We start from the raw sequence: 11,759 nt of genomic DNA, 5'->3' as shown, positions 1-11,759 counted from the left end.
TTTTTAGGATAACCTGCTAGACTTTATTCAACAGAGGGTATTGCTACTGAAATTACAACGGGATCTTGCGGAAGGCCCAACAAAATCGAATACAGCATCTTGTGTATTCTGTTGGGCTGCCCGATGGCCTAGGATGAAATCGACAAGGAGTCCTCAGCCCGGCCCACGAAACCGCAAGTCGACGTGGTGAGAGGCGGGCACCCCTATTTCTCGCTTTAAGCGAGCATAGGGGGATGCCTCGCGTCGGGGAGAGCCCAGATGGGTCGGCCCAGCCGCGCGGGAGGCCACGGCCTGTTTTTTTCTTTTTTCTGTTCTTGTTTTTTTGGTACTTTTCTTTATACTTAAGAATATTAAACACACACACAAAGACTCTTCAAAAACATATTTGAAAAATGTTGAAGAAGTATTTAAAAAATGTTGAATAAGTCTTAGAAAATGTAGAACAAGTATTCGAAAATGTTGAGTAAGTATTAAAAATATTGAACAAGTATTTGACAAATGTTGAATAAGTATTAAAATTGTCGAACGAGTATTTAGAAAATGTTGAACAAGTATTTTGAAAATGTTGAATTAGTATTAGAGAAACGTTGATTAAGTATTCGAAATGTTGAATAAGTATTTGAAATGTTGAAAAAATATTTAAAATGTTGAACAAGGATTTGAAAAATGATGAATAAGTATTTCAAAAATGTTGAATAAGTATTTGAATGACTATGTATTCGTAAAATGTTGAACTAGTATTAAAAATTATTGAACAAGTATTTTTAAATTGTTGAACGAGTATTAAAAAAATTTGAACGAGTATTTGAAAAATGTTGACCGAGTATTTAAAAACTATTGAAATAATTATTTAAAAAATGTTGAAATAACTATTAAAATGTTGAACAGATATTTGAAAAATGTTGAATAAATGTTCGGACAATATTGAACGTGTAAACAAAAAATGTTGATCGCTTATTAAAAAGATGTTCTTTTGACACATACAAAAATGTAGAGCGAAAACGAAAAAAAACATAAGAAAAAAAATTAAAACAAAAACAAAAGATAGAGAAGAAAAAAGAAAACCAAACAAAAAAGGAGACGAAAAAAAAAGAATGTAGAATGAAAAACCATGAAACAAACAAAGAGAAACCAAAAGAAAAACGAATTATAGTAACGAAAAAAGGAAAGCAGGAGAAAATTAATAAAACCAAACAAAAACCGAAAGAAACCAAAAACAAGTGTTGAATAAGTATTTAAAATTTTTGAATAAGTATTAAAAATGTTGAACGAGAATTTGAAAATATTGGACAAGTATTTAAAATGTTGAATAAGTATTTGAATTTTTTTGAATAAGTATTAAGAAATGTTTAATGAGTATTTAACATATGTTTAACAAGATTTAAAAATGTAGAATAAGTATTAAAAATGTTGAACAAGTATTTGAAAAATGTTGAACGAGTATTAAAAAAAATTTGAACGGGTATTGAAATGTTGAATAAGCATTTGGACAATGTTGAACGTGTAAACAAAAAATGTTGATCACTTACTAAAAAAATGTTTTTTGACACATATGAGATTGTAGAGTGAGAATGAAAACAAACATAAGAAAAAAGAAAAAGAAAAACAACAAATAGAAAAATAAAACCAAACAAATAATGTGAAAAAAGAAAATAAAGAATGTGGAATGGAAAAACCATGAAAAAAATAAAGAGAAACCAAAATAAAAATGAATGAAAATAACGAAAAAAAGGAAAGCTAGAGAAAAATAATGAAACCAAACAAAAAAGAAAGAAGAAGAAAAAAAGGAGAAATAAAAAAACCACTTGTATTTTACCTCAAGTAGTGTGTGACTCTTGTATGGACATGAACCCAGGAGTGACGAGATGGGATCGAGCGGCGACGGCAGGAGGAAAAGTTAGGGGTTTGGGTTTAGGCGGTATGCTGCCATGTACGGAAGCGAGTTGAGGAGCGACCGAGAGAGGGGTTTACCGAGCAGGAATGTGAAGGTCGTGTGATTTGGGTTTGGGGGCTAGTGCGCTAGAGCAGGGTCGGTCGTGTAGTCGAGGCTGGATCAGTGGATGTGTAGAAATTGGTGGATCAGTGGATATTCTATGCATTTTGACGGGTATGACGGGGTTCGGGTAGTACTGAAACGGATTTGAATCCGCAAAACATGCCGGTCTTGTCCAATGGATGGTCCACATGGAGATTCGGCGGACGATTGCCGGTTCTGGAGTTTTTCGGCGGTTCTGCCAGTCAAGATCTTCAAAACCTTGATCCAAGATATGTGGAGTATTTCTTCAGCCAACGACCCACATCGACATGTGCGTCACCACTTGTGGCGACGCCTGTTCATAGGCTCGTAACGCAGCTTGGCTGCTGTGGCATTATCTTGGATCTTGGCAAGTTTGAGGCATATGTTTCTCTCCTTCGACGACGCATCAGCGACGGCAGCGGCTGGATTCTTTGGCGATGGTGATGTAAATTTATTTCTGTGCTGTCCCTCCGGACTGTTTCAAAGAAAAGCCATGTATCTTGTATTTTTTTTCAAGAAACTTTCAATATATTCATCTTCAATCATGGCAGTACAAAAACAACAGAGGTAATAAAAATTACAACCATGTTCGTGGACCATCTAGCGACGACTACAGGCACTGAAGCGAGCTGAAGGCGCGCCGCCGTCATTGCCCCTCCCTCGCTAGAGTCGGACAAACCTTGTTGTAGTAGACAGTCGGAAAGTTGTCGTGCTAAGGCCCCATAGGACCAACACACCAGATTAGCAACCATCACCGATGAAGAAAGTCGTAGATCAGAAGGATCAAACCTGTAAACACCTAAACGAAGACGAACGGAGACCGGATCCAAATAGATCCACCGAAGACCGGCACCGACCAAATCCCGCAAGATCCGACGGAGACAAACCTCTACACGCCCTCCGACGATGGTAGACGCACCATCGAGACGGGGATAAAACGTGAGAGACATTATTCCTACTAAAGGACATCACCGCCGCCACACAACCCCCAACCAAGACGCTGACTCTAACAAGAACGAGAACGGGGTCCCTCCCGTCGGCGGGGGGCCGAGATCCTCCGCACCTCCATGGCCTAGAGGCCATCGGAGATGGGACGGACCAGCGGCGGCGCCGATGGAAGAAGAAGAGCTTTTGTTGTGGAGGAGGAAAGAGATTACGTATTACATGTATATTGCTACTATTATGAATGAATACGTGGTTCTCTTAAAAAAGGAAGAAAAAAGAAAGAAAGAAAACAAGCTGGTGTTTGAGGGGCAGATTTGATGTCCGTGTGTGTATGACACCGGCCCCCGAACACACAGAGCCTGGTCTTGCCAATAGCTGCACGCGATCCAATCCTCCGTCGCCGCCGGAGATGAAGCCTTTCGTCCGCGGACGCTCTTCCCGCTGGCCTTTCCTCGATGGCGTGGGATCCCGTCCACAGCGACGGCTTAATCATTCAATCATTCGCAAGTTCAGAAAGAGAGCCCCCATCAATCACTGAGCATCTACAGTTCCGCAATTGCTCGGAAACTCCCTCGGCTCTACAGCGATGGGCCAATCCCAAGCCCATGGCAGTCCACTACATCCATCCACAGATCCCACCCCACCCCATTAGCTAGGTTTCCACTCTCCAGTCTCCACTCCATGGCGGCGGCGGCTCTCCTTCCCCTGCAGGCTCGCGGATCTCATTGACGCGCCCGGTCACCCTCGCCAAACCGAGGCTGCGCTGCGCTCGCGGTGCGGCGGCGTTACACGGCAATTCGGCTGGACATTGTCATTCCGGCGGGTATGAGTTCTGTGCTGCTCATGCTCTGCTTCATGTTTTGCTCGATCCGTGCTGCAGGTGTTTGATTCTTGTTCTCGTTCGTGCTATTGATGTTTGAGTGGTGGCAGCCCAAGCTTCTCCGCAAAGACTGAGCGTGGTGAACCCGACAGGGCGGGAGGTGAGGGAGGAGACCTATGGCGCCTGTGGTGACCCCCGCACTGGGCGCGCTGGGTCCTCTGCTTGGGAAGCTCGCCGAGTTGCTCGCCAATGAGTGCGGCCGCCTCAGAAGGGTCCGCCGCGAGATCCGATCGCTCCGGACAGAGTTTACCAGCATGCATGGTGCGCTAATGAAGTACACCAAGCTAGAGAATGAGAATCCTGATGACCAGGTGAAGATATGGGTATCGCTGGTCAGGGAGTTGGCCTATGATACCGAGGATCTTTTTGACAAGTTCATTCGCCACCTCGGCAACGGTGAGAGTCATGATGGTGGCTTCAAGGAGTACTTCCGCAAGACTGCTAGGCGTCTAAAGACGCTTGGAGCTTGGCGTGGGATCGCCAGCCGAATTGACGATCTGAAGCTACGTATCAAGGAAGTGAAAGAGCTCAAGACCAGCTACAAGCTGGATGATGTTGCTTCTAGCACCCCGGTCCATGCAACCGTGGATCCCCGGTTGGCTGCTCTTTTCGCCGAGGAGGCACACCTTGTTGGCATTGATAGTCCAAGGGACGAGCTTGCCAAGTGGATGCTGGAAGAAGAAAACAAGCTTCATCGCAGGGTGTTGTCGATTGTTGGGTTTGGTGGATTGGGAAAGACAACACTGGCGAATGAAGTCTACCGCAAGATTCATGGGCGTTTTGATTGTCATGCTTTTGTGTCGATCTCTCAAAAGCCAGATAGAAAGAAAATCATCAAGGATTTAATCTCACAGGTGTCTTGCAATGCTGAATTCACAAAAGATATGGATACTTGGGATGAACAGAAATCCATCTCAAAGCTAAGAGAACTATTACAAGATAAAAGGTAATATATGGTATTGCTAATTATTTTCTATGAAATATGCGTTATGTGCAAATATCATTATTCTAGTTAATTGTTTCGAGGATGTAATTTTGATGTGCAGAGTATGAACTCCATTGCACCTCTAGTTGTGCTTGCCATTGCATGGTTTATAGGCTGATAGGAATTTTACGATTGTTTTTCTTTTATAGTGCAATTATATCTATATCCTAATTGATTTATACTCATACTCCCCTGTATTAGGTATCTTGTCATCATTGATGATATATGGTCTGCATTAGCATGGAAAGCAATCAACTGTGCTTTTCCAGAGAATGATTCTTCAAGCAGAATTATAACTACAACACGCATATTAGAAGTAGCAAGATCTTGTTATCCAGATCGTGCTGACCGGATCTATGAAATGACACCTCTAAGCGACATCCACTCTGAAAGACAATTTTTTAACAGAATCTTTGGTCCAGATGACCGCTGCCCTGATATGCTTATTGAAGTTTCAAATACTATCTTGAAAAAGTGTGGAAGCCTACCATTGGCTATTATCAGTATAACTGGTTTATTAGCTAACAAGACCACGTGTCAAAGAAGAGTGGGAGAAGGTAAAAAGATCAATTGGTTCTGACTTGGACGGAAACCAGAGTCTAGAGGGAATGAAAAACATACTATCCATGAGCTATAATGATCTTCCACCAAACCTCAAGACTGTCTTGTTGCACTTAAGTAATTTCCCTGAGGATTATGTGATTGACAGAGAAAGGTTGGTGAGGCAATGGATTGCGGAAGGCTTTATTTCTGAAGAGCGTGGGAGGAGCTTTCAAGAGGTTGCAGAAAGTTATTTTTACGAGCTTATCAATAAAAGCCTGGTCCAACCAGTGGACATTGGTTATGATGGGATGGTTCGTGCCTGTCGAGTTCATGACATGATGCTTGAACTTATCATTTCAAAATCCATTGAAGAAAATTTCATCACTGTGGTGAATGGCAGTCAGACTGTTTGGGAAAATTCTCAGTGTTCTATTCGACGATTGTCGATTCAGGACATTGACCAGGAGCTTGCATCTGTATTGGCAAAGAAAGAACTAAGCCATGTCCGATCTCTTATAATAACAGCATCAAGATGCATCAAGCACTTGCCCAGTCTTGCTAAGTTTGAAACTTTACGTGTACTAGATTTTGAAGGTTGTCGGGGCCTGACGGAGTATGATATGGATGGTATAGAAAACCTGTTCCAGCTAAAGTACCTAAGCTTTTGCGGAACAAACATATCGGAACTACCATCTGGAATTATGATGCTACATGATCTAGAGATGCTAGATTTAAGGGGTACAGCAATCAAAGACTTGCCGGCGAGAATTGTTCAGCTCACTAAACTACAACATCTACTCCCTGGCAATCATTTATGGAAGATACCAATCGGGATTGGGAATATGACAAACTTAAGGGAGATCTCAGGCTTTGATATTACCACGAGTTCAGTAGGTGCAGTGAAGGAGCTAGGGAGCCTGATCAATTTGAAGGTACTCCATGTATGTTTCACGGAGAAAGGTGAAGAATCTCATGAGTACAAGAGTCATCTAGAGATGTTTCATTCCTCACTATGCAAGCTTGGAAGCCACAAACTCCAGTCCGTGTATATAAATGGTGGTGATTCATCTCCATTCGAGTTATTAGATTCCTGGTCTCCTCTTCCATCTTGCCTCCAAACATTTGTGATGGGCACCACCGAGTACTGTTTATCAAAACTGCCAAAGTGGATTACTCCAGCACTCACCAGTCTTGCATACCTGAACATTAATTTAGGTGTAATAACAGAGGAGGCTCTTGGCATACTTGGAGAGCTGCCTGCACTACTTTCTCTGAAACTTTATACCAACACGGTCCATAAAGACAGGCTTGTTTTGCAAGGCAGAGGATTCCGATGTTTGAAGGAGTTCGTTTATGAACCTTTTGATGAAGGTGCAGGGATCCTTCTGTTTGAGGAAGGGGCACTGCCAAAGCTCGAGGAGTTTATGGTGCAGTTCTTTGTGTCAATGGCAAAGGCATATGGGTTCTACTTAGGTATTGAGCACCTGCCGTATCTGAAAGATGTACACGTTATTCTTCAGAACCGGGATGCCACGTCTTCTGAAGCTGTGGCTGCAGAAGTTGCCATAAGGAAGGAAGCAAATCTCCATCCCAACCATCCCAGGTTAACTCTCTTGGAGATGGAAGAATGAAAGGAGGTATGGCTACTTTTATTATTACGAAATTTAAATAGTTCATGCTGTCTGCAATCAAGTTAATTGGTTTTCTCCTTGAATGTTATATGTATTTTCGCCATATCTTCAAGAAGCTTCCTGACGGGCTGATATTTTCTCTCTTTAGGGATGGTGCTTGAAGCTATCATTCTCGTTGCCTGAAGCTCAGATAAAAGTGGTCTCTATAGTTGCTATATGATTTATGATATTCATTTTTGCTTGACGTGTGAAATGGAAACAGACTGTTTCAATTTGTTTACTGCTGTTAAGAGTTACTCCCATCTGCATTACATTAAGAAGATCTCCATCTGTGTGGAACTTGATTGTAACTTAAATATTCAGACAAAAATTGGTTCACTCATGAGTCGCTCACGACGTTAAGTCGTTAACTACCTGGTTATATGCAAACGCTTCGTTGATTCAACCAGCATCCAGAGTTCTACATGCTGAAATTCAGTCATGGTTTAGTTAGTTGCAAATGGGAACTTGTAAACTACTCTTGTTGTGTATTAACAGTTGAGGTTTCACTGGGCGCTCTTCACTTCATTATTCAGATTTCATTATGATGCGAAATCCTGCCGCTGTTTATATACTAGGCCCGGTATTACCGGCGTGTTTGAGTATGGAGAACTCCAAAAATGTGTCTCCTATCATTGACCTTGTGCCTATAGGAGGAGGTAAGGTAAATGTACTCGGGCCTAGTTTGACAACACAATAATCAGTATTCCAGTGTCTGGTCAATGAATACTACAGATTCAAAAAAAACACAGTTTCTTTCTCAGTCTGGTCAAGAAAAAATAGGCCAAGACCTCTTTTTTAAATACTGCAAAAACACTACGGTATTTGTGCGAGTATGAATTTTTTTTAAGCCGTGGTGTTTTTTGATGTCAAACACATCAAAGTTTCTAAAACGGTGGTTCCGAAGAGCATCTTCAGCCGTTCGGCCCCTCAAGAACGCTTTTATGTGAAAAATAACGCCTCTTGGGGGCCTACGGGCGATAATTTCGGCGGGGGTGGGGACTGATTCCTAGCCGCGCCCGCATCGGTATGAGTGATTTTTTTTAAAAGCCCAAATTTGACGACATTCAGTAAATTTGGACGAAATATAGGTGATTTCATTGATATTTGGTGAATTTACATATAAAAACATATAAAAAAAGCTACTCCTAGTTCATGCCGAGGAGTTGTAGAAGGCGGTGTAGTCGTCACAGCCGTTGTCGCCATCGCTCGGGGTGTCCTTGCTGCAGCCCTGCCCTGGATCGCCACTGCGGACTCGCTGGCTCGGCGCAGCGACATCGTCGTCGCTGTCGGAGAGCACGATGACGACGCCCTCGTCGAGGAGCCAAGCATGGCAACCATGGAGGCGCTGCAATGGATCTTCTCTGTTGGAGCCAGCTTCGCTGAGGAGATCCAGCTGAGCGGTGAGCCTTGCCCAGGGCCCATGTCCTCCTCGACCATGATGAGTGGGGCAGGTTCAAGCACAAAGACCTGATGAAACTGCATTTGCATCTCAAGGAACTGAAGGAGAGGCTGATAAACCAAAAGTTTCTGTTGGTGTTGGACGATGTGTGGCCGAATGCTATGAAGGAATGGGAAGCATTCTATACACCATTCAGAACTGGACTTGGTGGCAGCATGGTCTTGCTAACTACAAGATCTCCCAAGGTTGACTTTGTCAGCAATATTATTCCTGTTGAACTCAAAGGCCTACCTACTGATATATTTTGGGAGTTTTTCAGCAAGTGTGCATTCGGCAAGCATGACCCAAAGTCATACCCTGAGTTGCAAGACATTGGTCACAGCATTGCTGATAGGTTGTGCGGCTCTCCTCTAGCTGCGAAAACACTGGGACGCTTGTTCAATGGCAATTTGACTGAGCGACATTGGAGAGACATCCTGAACAACGAACTGTGGCAGCTATCATATGAGGAGAATGAGATATTACCGGCCCTTCAACTAAGCTACTTGTATCTCCCATGGGATCTAAAGAGATGCTTTGCTGTTTGCTCTATATTTCCGGAAGATTATAGCTTTAAAAGAGATGAGATAGTTGCATTTTGGGTGGCACTGTTTTTTTTATTTTAGAAAAGGAGGATGACCCCCGGCCTCTGCATCTGGGAGATGCATACGACCACTTTATTGATTATTCTCGACCACTTTATTGATTATTTTGGGTGGCACTGTGCTTTGTTGAAACTGACGGGAGCATGCGCCTTGAAGAAATGGGGTATCGACATATGGATGATTTAAGAAGCAGGTTCCTTTTTCAGATTGATCCCAAGTTCCCTAATGAACATAGATATGTCAAGCATGATTTGATCCATGACATGGCACAGTTTATTTCTGTGGGTGAGTGCTTCCTGATGCAAGGTTTGAGCTACATGGACCTTCATAGACAAGTCCAAACAATTCGCCATATGTCAATCGAGGTGGATAATGAAGCTCCGAGAAGAATAGGAGGCATTCTACATTTGAAGAAAATGCATTCGCTTAGGATTGGAATGAGACTCAAGGCTGAGGTTTCATGGTTCCACCATCTCCCCAACATTCTCTTTTTGAGCCTGAAGGGTTTCAAGCAGCTGGTAAAGCTACCCAAAAGCATTTTTTAGTTGAACAGCCTTCGTTATATTGACATATCTGATACTAGTATGCAAGAAATAACCTAGAAATTTTGGTTTCTTCACAGCCTACAGTACTTTTATGCCGATCGTTCATGTTTGGAAACAATTCATCTGGATGTGACAAAGCTAGTTAACTTGCGTCGTCTAGCACAGCTAAAAGAAGCCAGTATAGTGTTGTCTAAAATAAGCGGGCTTGGAAATATGCCATCTCTATAGAGTTTGATCTATTTTACAATTGTGGAAGGGAATGGGCGGAGAATTGGTGAGTTGAAGGGCATGAATCAGCTTAGTGGACAGCTATATATACGTCGTTTGGTTTACGTGGAAAGTAGGAAGGAAGCTGTTGAGGCTAGGCTTGTTGACAAGCAATATCTCAAGGATTTGAACCTACATTGGCAGGACGGTCGGTGCAAATTGAGGACCAGTCATAACGGAGTTTTGGAAGGCTTGCATCCTCCTTCGAGCATGGAACATCTTATAATTGATAAATTTGGGGGTGATAGCTTTCCTCCAAGTTTGTTAAAGCCCAAAAATCTACCTGCTTTAAAATCTATGAATATAGCTAACTGTGATGGCTTTGAAAGGATTGTATATGGACAGCTGCCGGACCAGGTCATTGTACAATCTTGATTGAAGGTTGCTGAAAGGACATGCGGTGCCCCCATGTGTGGTTTTGGTAATTGATGACATTCTCTATGGACTAATAGTTGCATTAAGTTATATTTGAAGGATTTGTCCATAGGCATTTCTTGAAGTCCATGTATTGGTTTTAAGGAGTTTATGAGTTGACCAATGTGCTATTAAGGAATTATCCAAAGATTGGTCATGAGTTTATGAGTTGACCAAGGTGCTATTAAGGAATTATCCAAAGATTAGTCATGTTGTGGTGTGCAAGTTCAAGTGGAGCATCACGAAGATATCATGCTTGAAGCTTGCCGTCCATTGTGGCGACAATGGACTTGTGAAGTTGTGCCAAAGAGTGGCTCACCCATAGTGGAGTATGGGGGAGCAATCAACTAGTCTTCACCGAGCCAACGCAATCAAGAAAGGTGGTCCATCTTGAGGGAGTCAAGATCGTCATCATCTAGCTCAAGTGGACTATGTGCAAGGCAAAGGTTTGCCCTTGATAGGTTTTCTATTTTCCCGGTCTCATGGTGGTAGTTGGGAGACTGGGTTATAGGATCGGTTGCCGTACTATCAAGGGGGCCTCTCGATGAGTAGCTTGATCGTATCGTTCATAGAGAGCTCAAACCATTGCATCATTGCATCATCTTTATTGGTTCTTGTTTGGTTCTTCTCCTTGTGAGATTTGGAGCTTATGGTCATCTTGATGACAAGCTCGAGTTCATCGAAAACGGAGTTCACATGCATCTTCTATGATGTTTTCAATGTTGGAGATCATGTCGGTTCTTCTCTGTTTGAGGTTTCACTCCTCTATTTGTTAGGCATACCTCCCCTGCCTCTTCTTACTATAACCATTTGCAGAAGCTGTTGGATGCTACTCATCGTCATCTATCCAACAAGCTTGAGTTTGCTCATTTCGGAGCTCATTTGCAGAAGTTGTGCCAGTTCTGGTTTTTCTTGGAGTATATTTGTTTTCGTGGAAGTGGCACTTGGGAGGAGTCAGCGGCAGTACCGCCAGGCCTGAGCGGCAGTACCGCTGACAGCCTCAAGCGGTAGTACCACTGTTCTCAGCGGTAGTACCGCTCGTGGTCATCAGCGATAGTACTGCTTCTGTTCTGCGCTGGTACCGCCTCAATTCGAGGGCATCGCCTCTCGTGTCGGGTTGGGCGGTAGTAGGCGCGGTAGCACCGCTCTCGAGCGGTAGTACCGCTCTACCTCCGCTACTAGTACCGCTCGGGGGCCGCCTCCTCCTTGCCCCTTCTTTCCAGCCTCTGTGCAAAGCTCAAGCGGTACTACGCTGGGCCTAGCAGTAGTACCGCTGCCTAGTGCGGTAGTACCACTCCATCGAGCGGTAGTACCGCTCTCTGCGGGCTGAGATGTGGGGTAACGGTTGGATTTTTTCCCACCTATAAAATGGGGTCTTCTTCCCCATTGAGCCTTATCCTTTGAGCTTGTGTTCTTCCCCCATTGTTGACCTTCTTCGAGCTTGCTA

The 11,759-nt window shown here is 43.3% G+C and overlaps 2 pseudogenes; both read left to right on the top strand.

The window, feature by feature from the left end:
- The first annotated feature begins 3,311 nt into the window (after positions 1 to 3,311).
- Positions 3,312 to 7,379, top strand: LOC147988694 (disease resistance protein RGA5-like; annotated as a pseudogene).
- Positions 7,380 to 8,513: 1,134 nt separating this feature from the next.
- Positions 8,514 to 10,273, top strand: LOC147988693 (putative disease resistance protein RGA3; annotated as a pseudogene).
- Positions 10,274 to 11,759: the final 1,486 nt, after the last annotated feature.

This window comes from Triticum urartu, chromosome 1A, assembly GCF_056163025.1.
Source record: "Triticum urartu cultivar PI428250 chromosome 1A, HENAU_Tu73, whole genome shotgun sequence".
NCBI lineage: Eukaryota > Viridiplantae > Streptophyta > Magnoliopsida > Poales > Poaceae > Triticum > Triticum urartu.
Note: the sequence above shows the minus strand (reverse complement) of the source record. Positions and strands in the feature narration are given on the sequence as shown.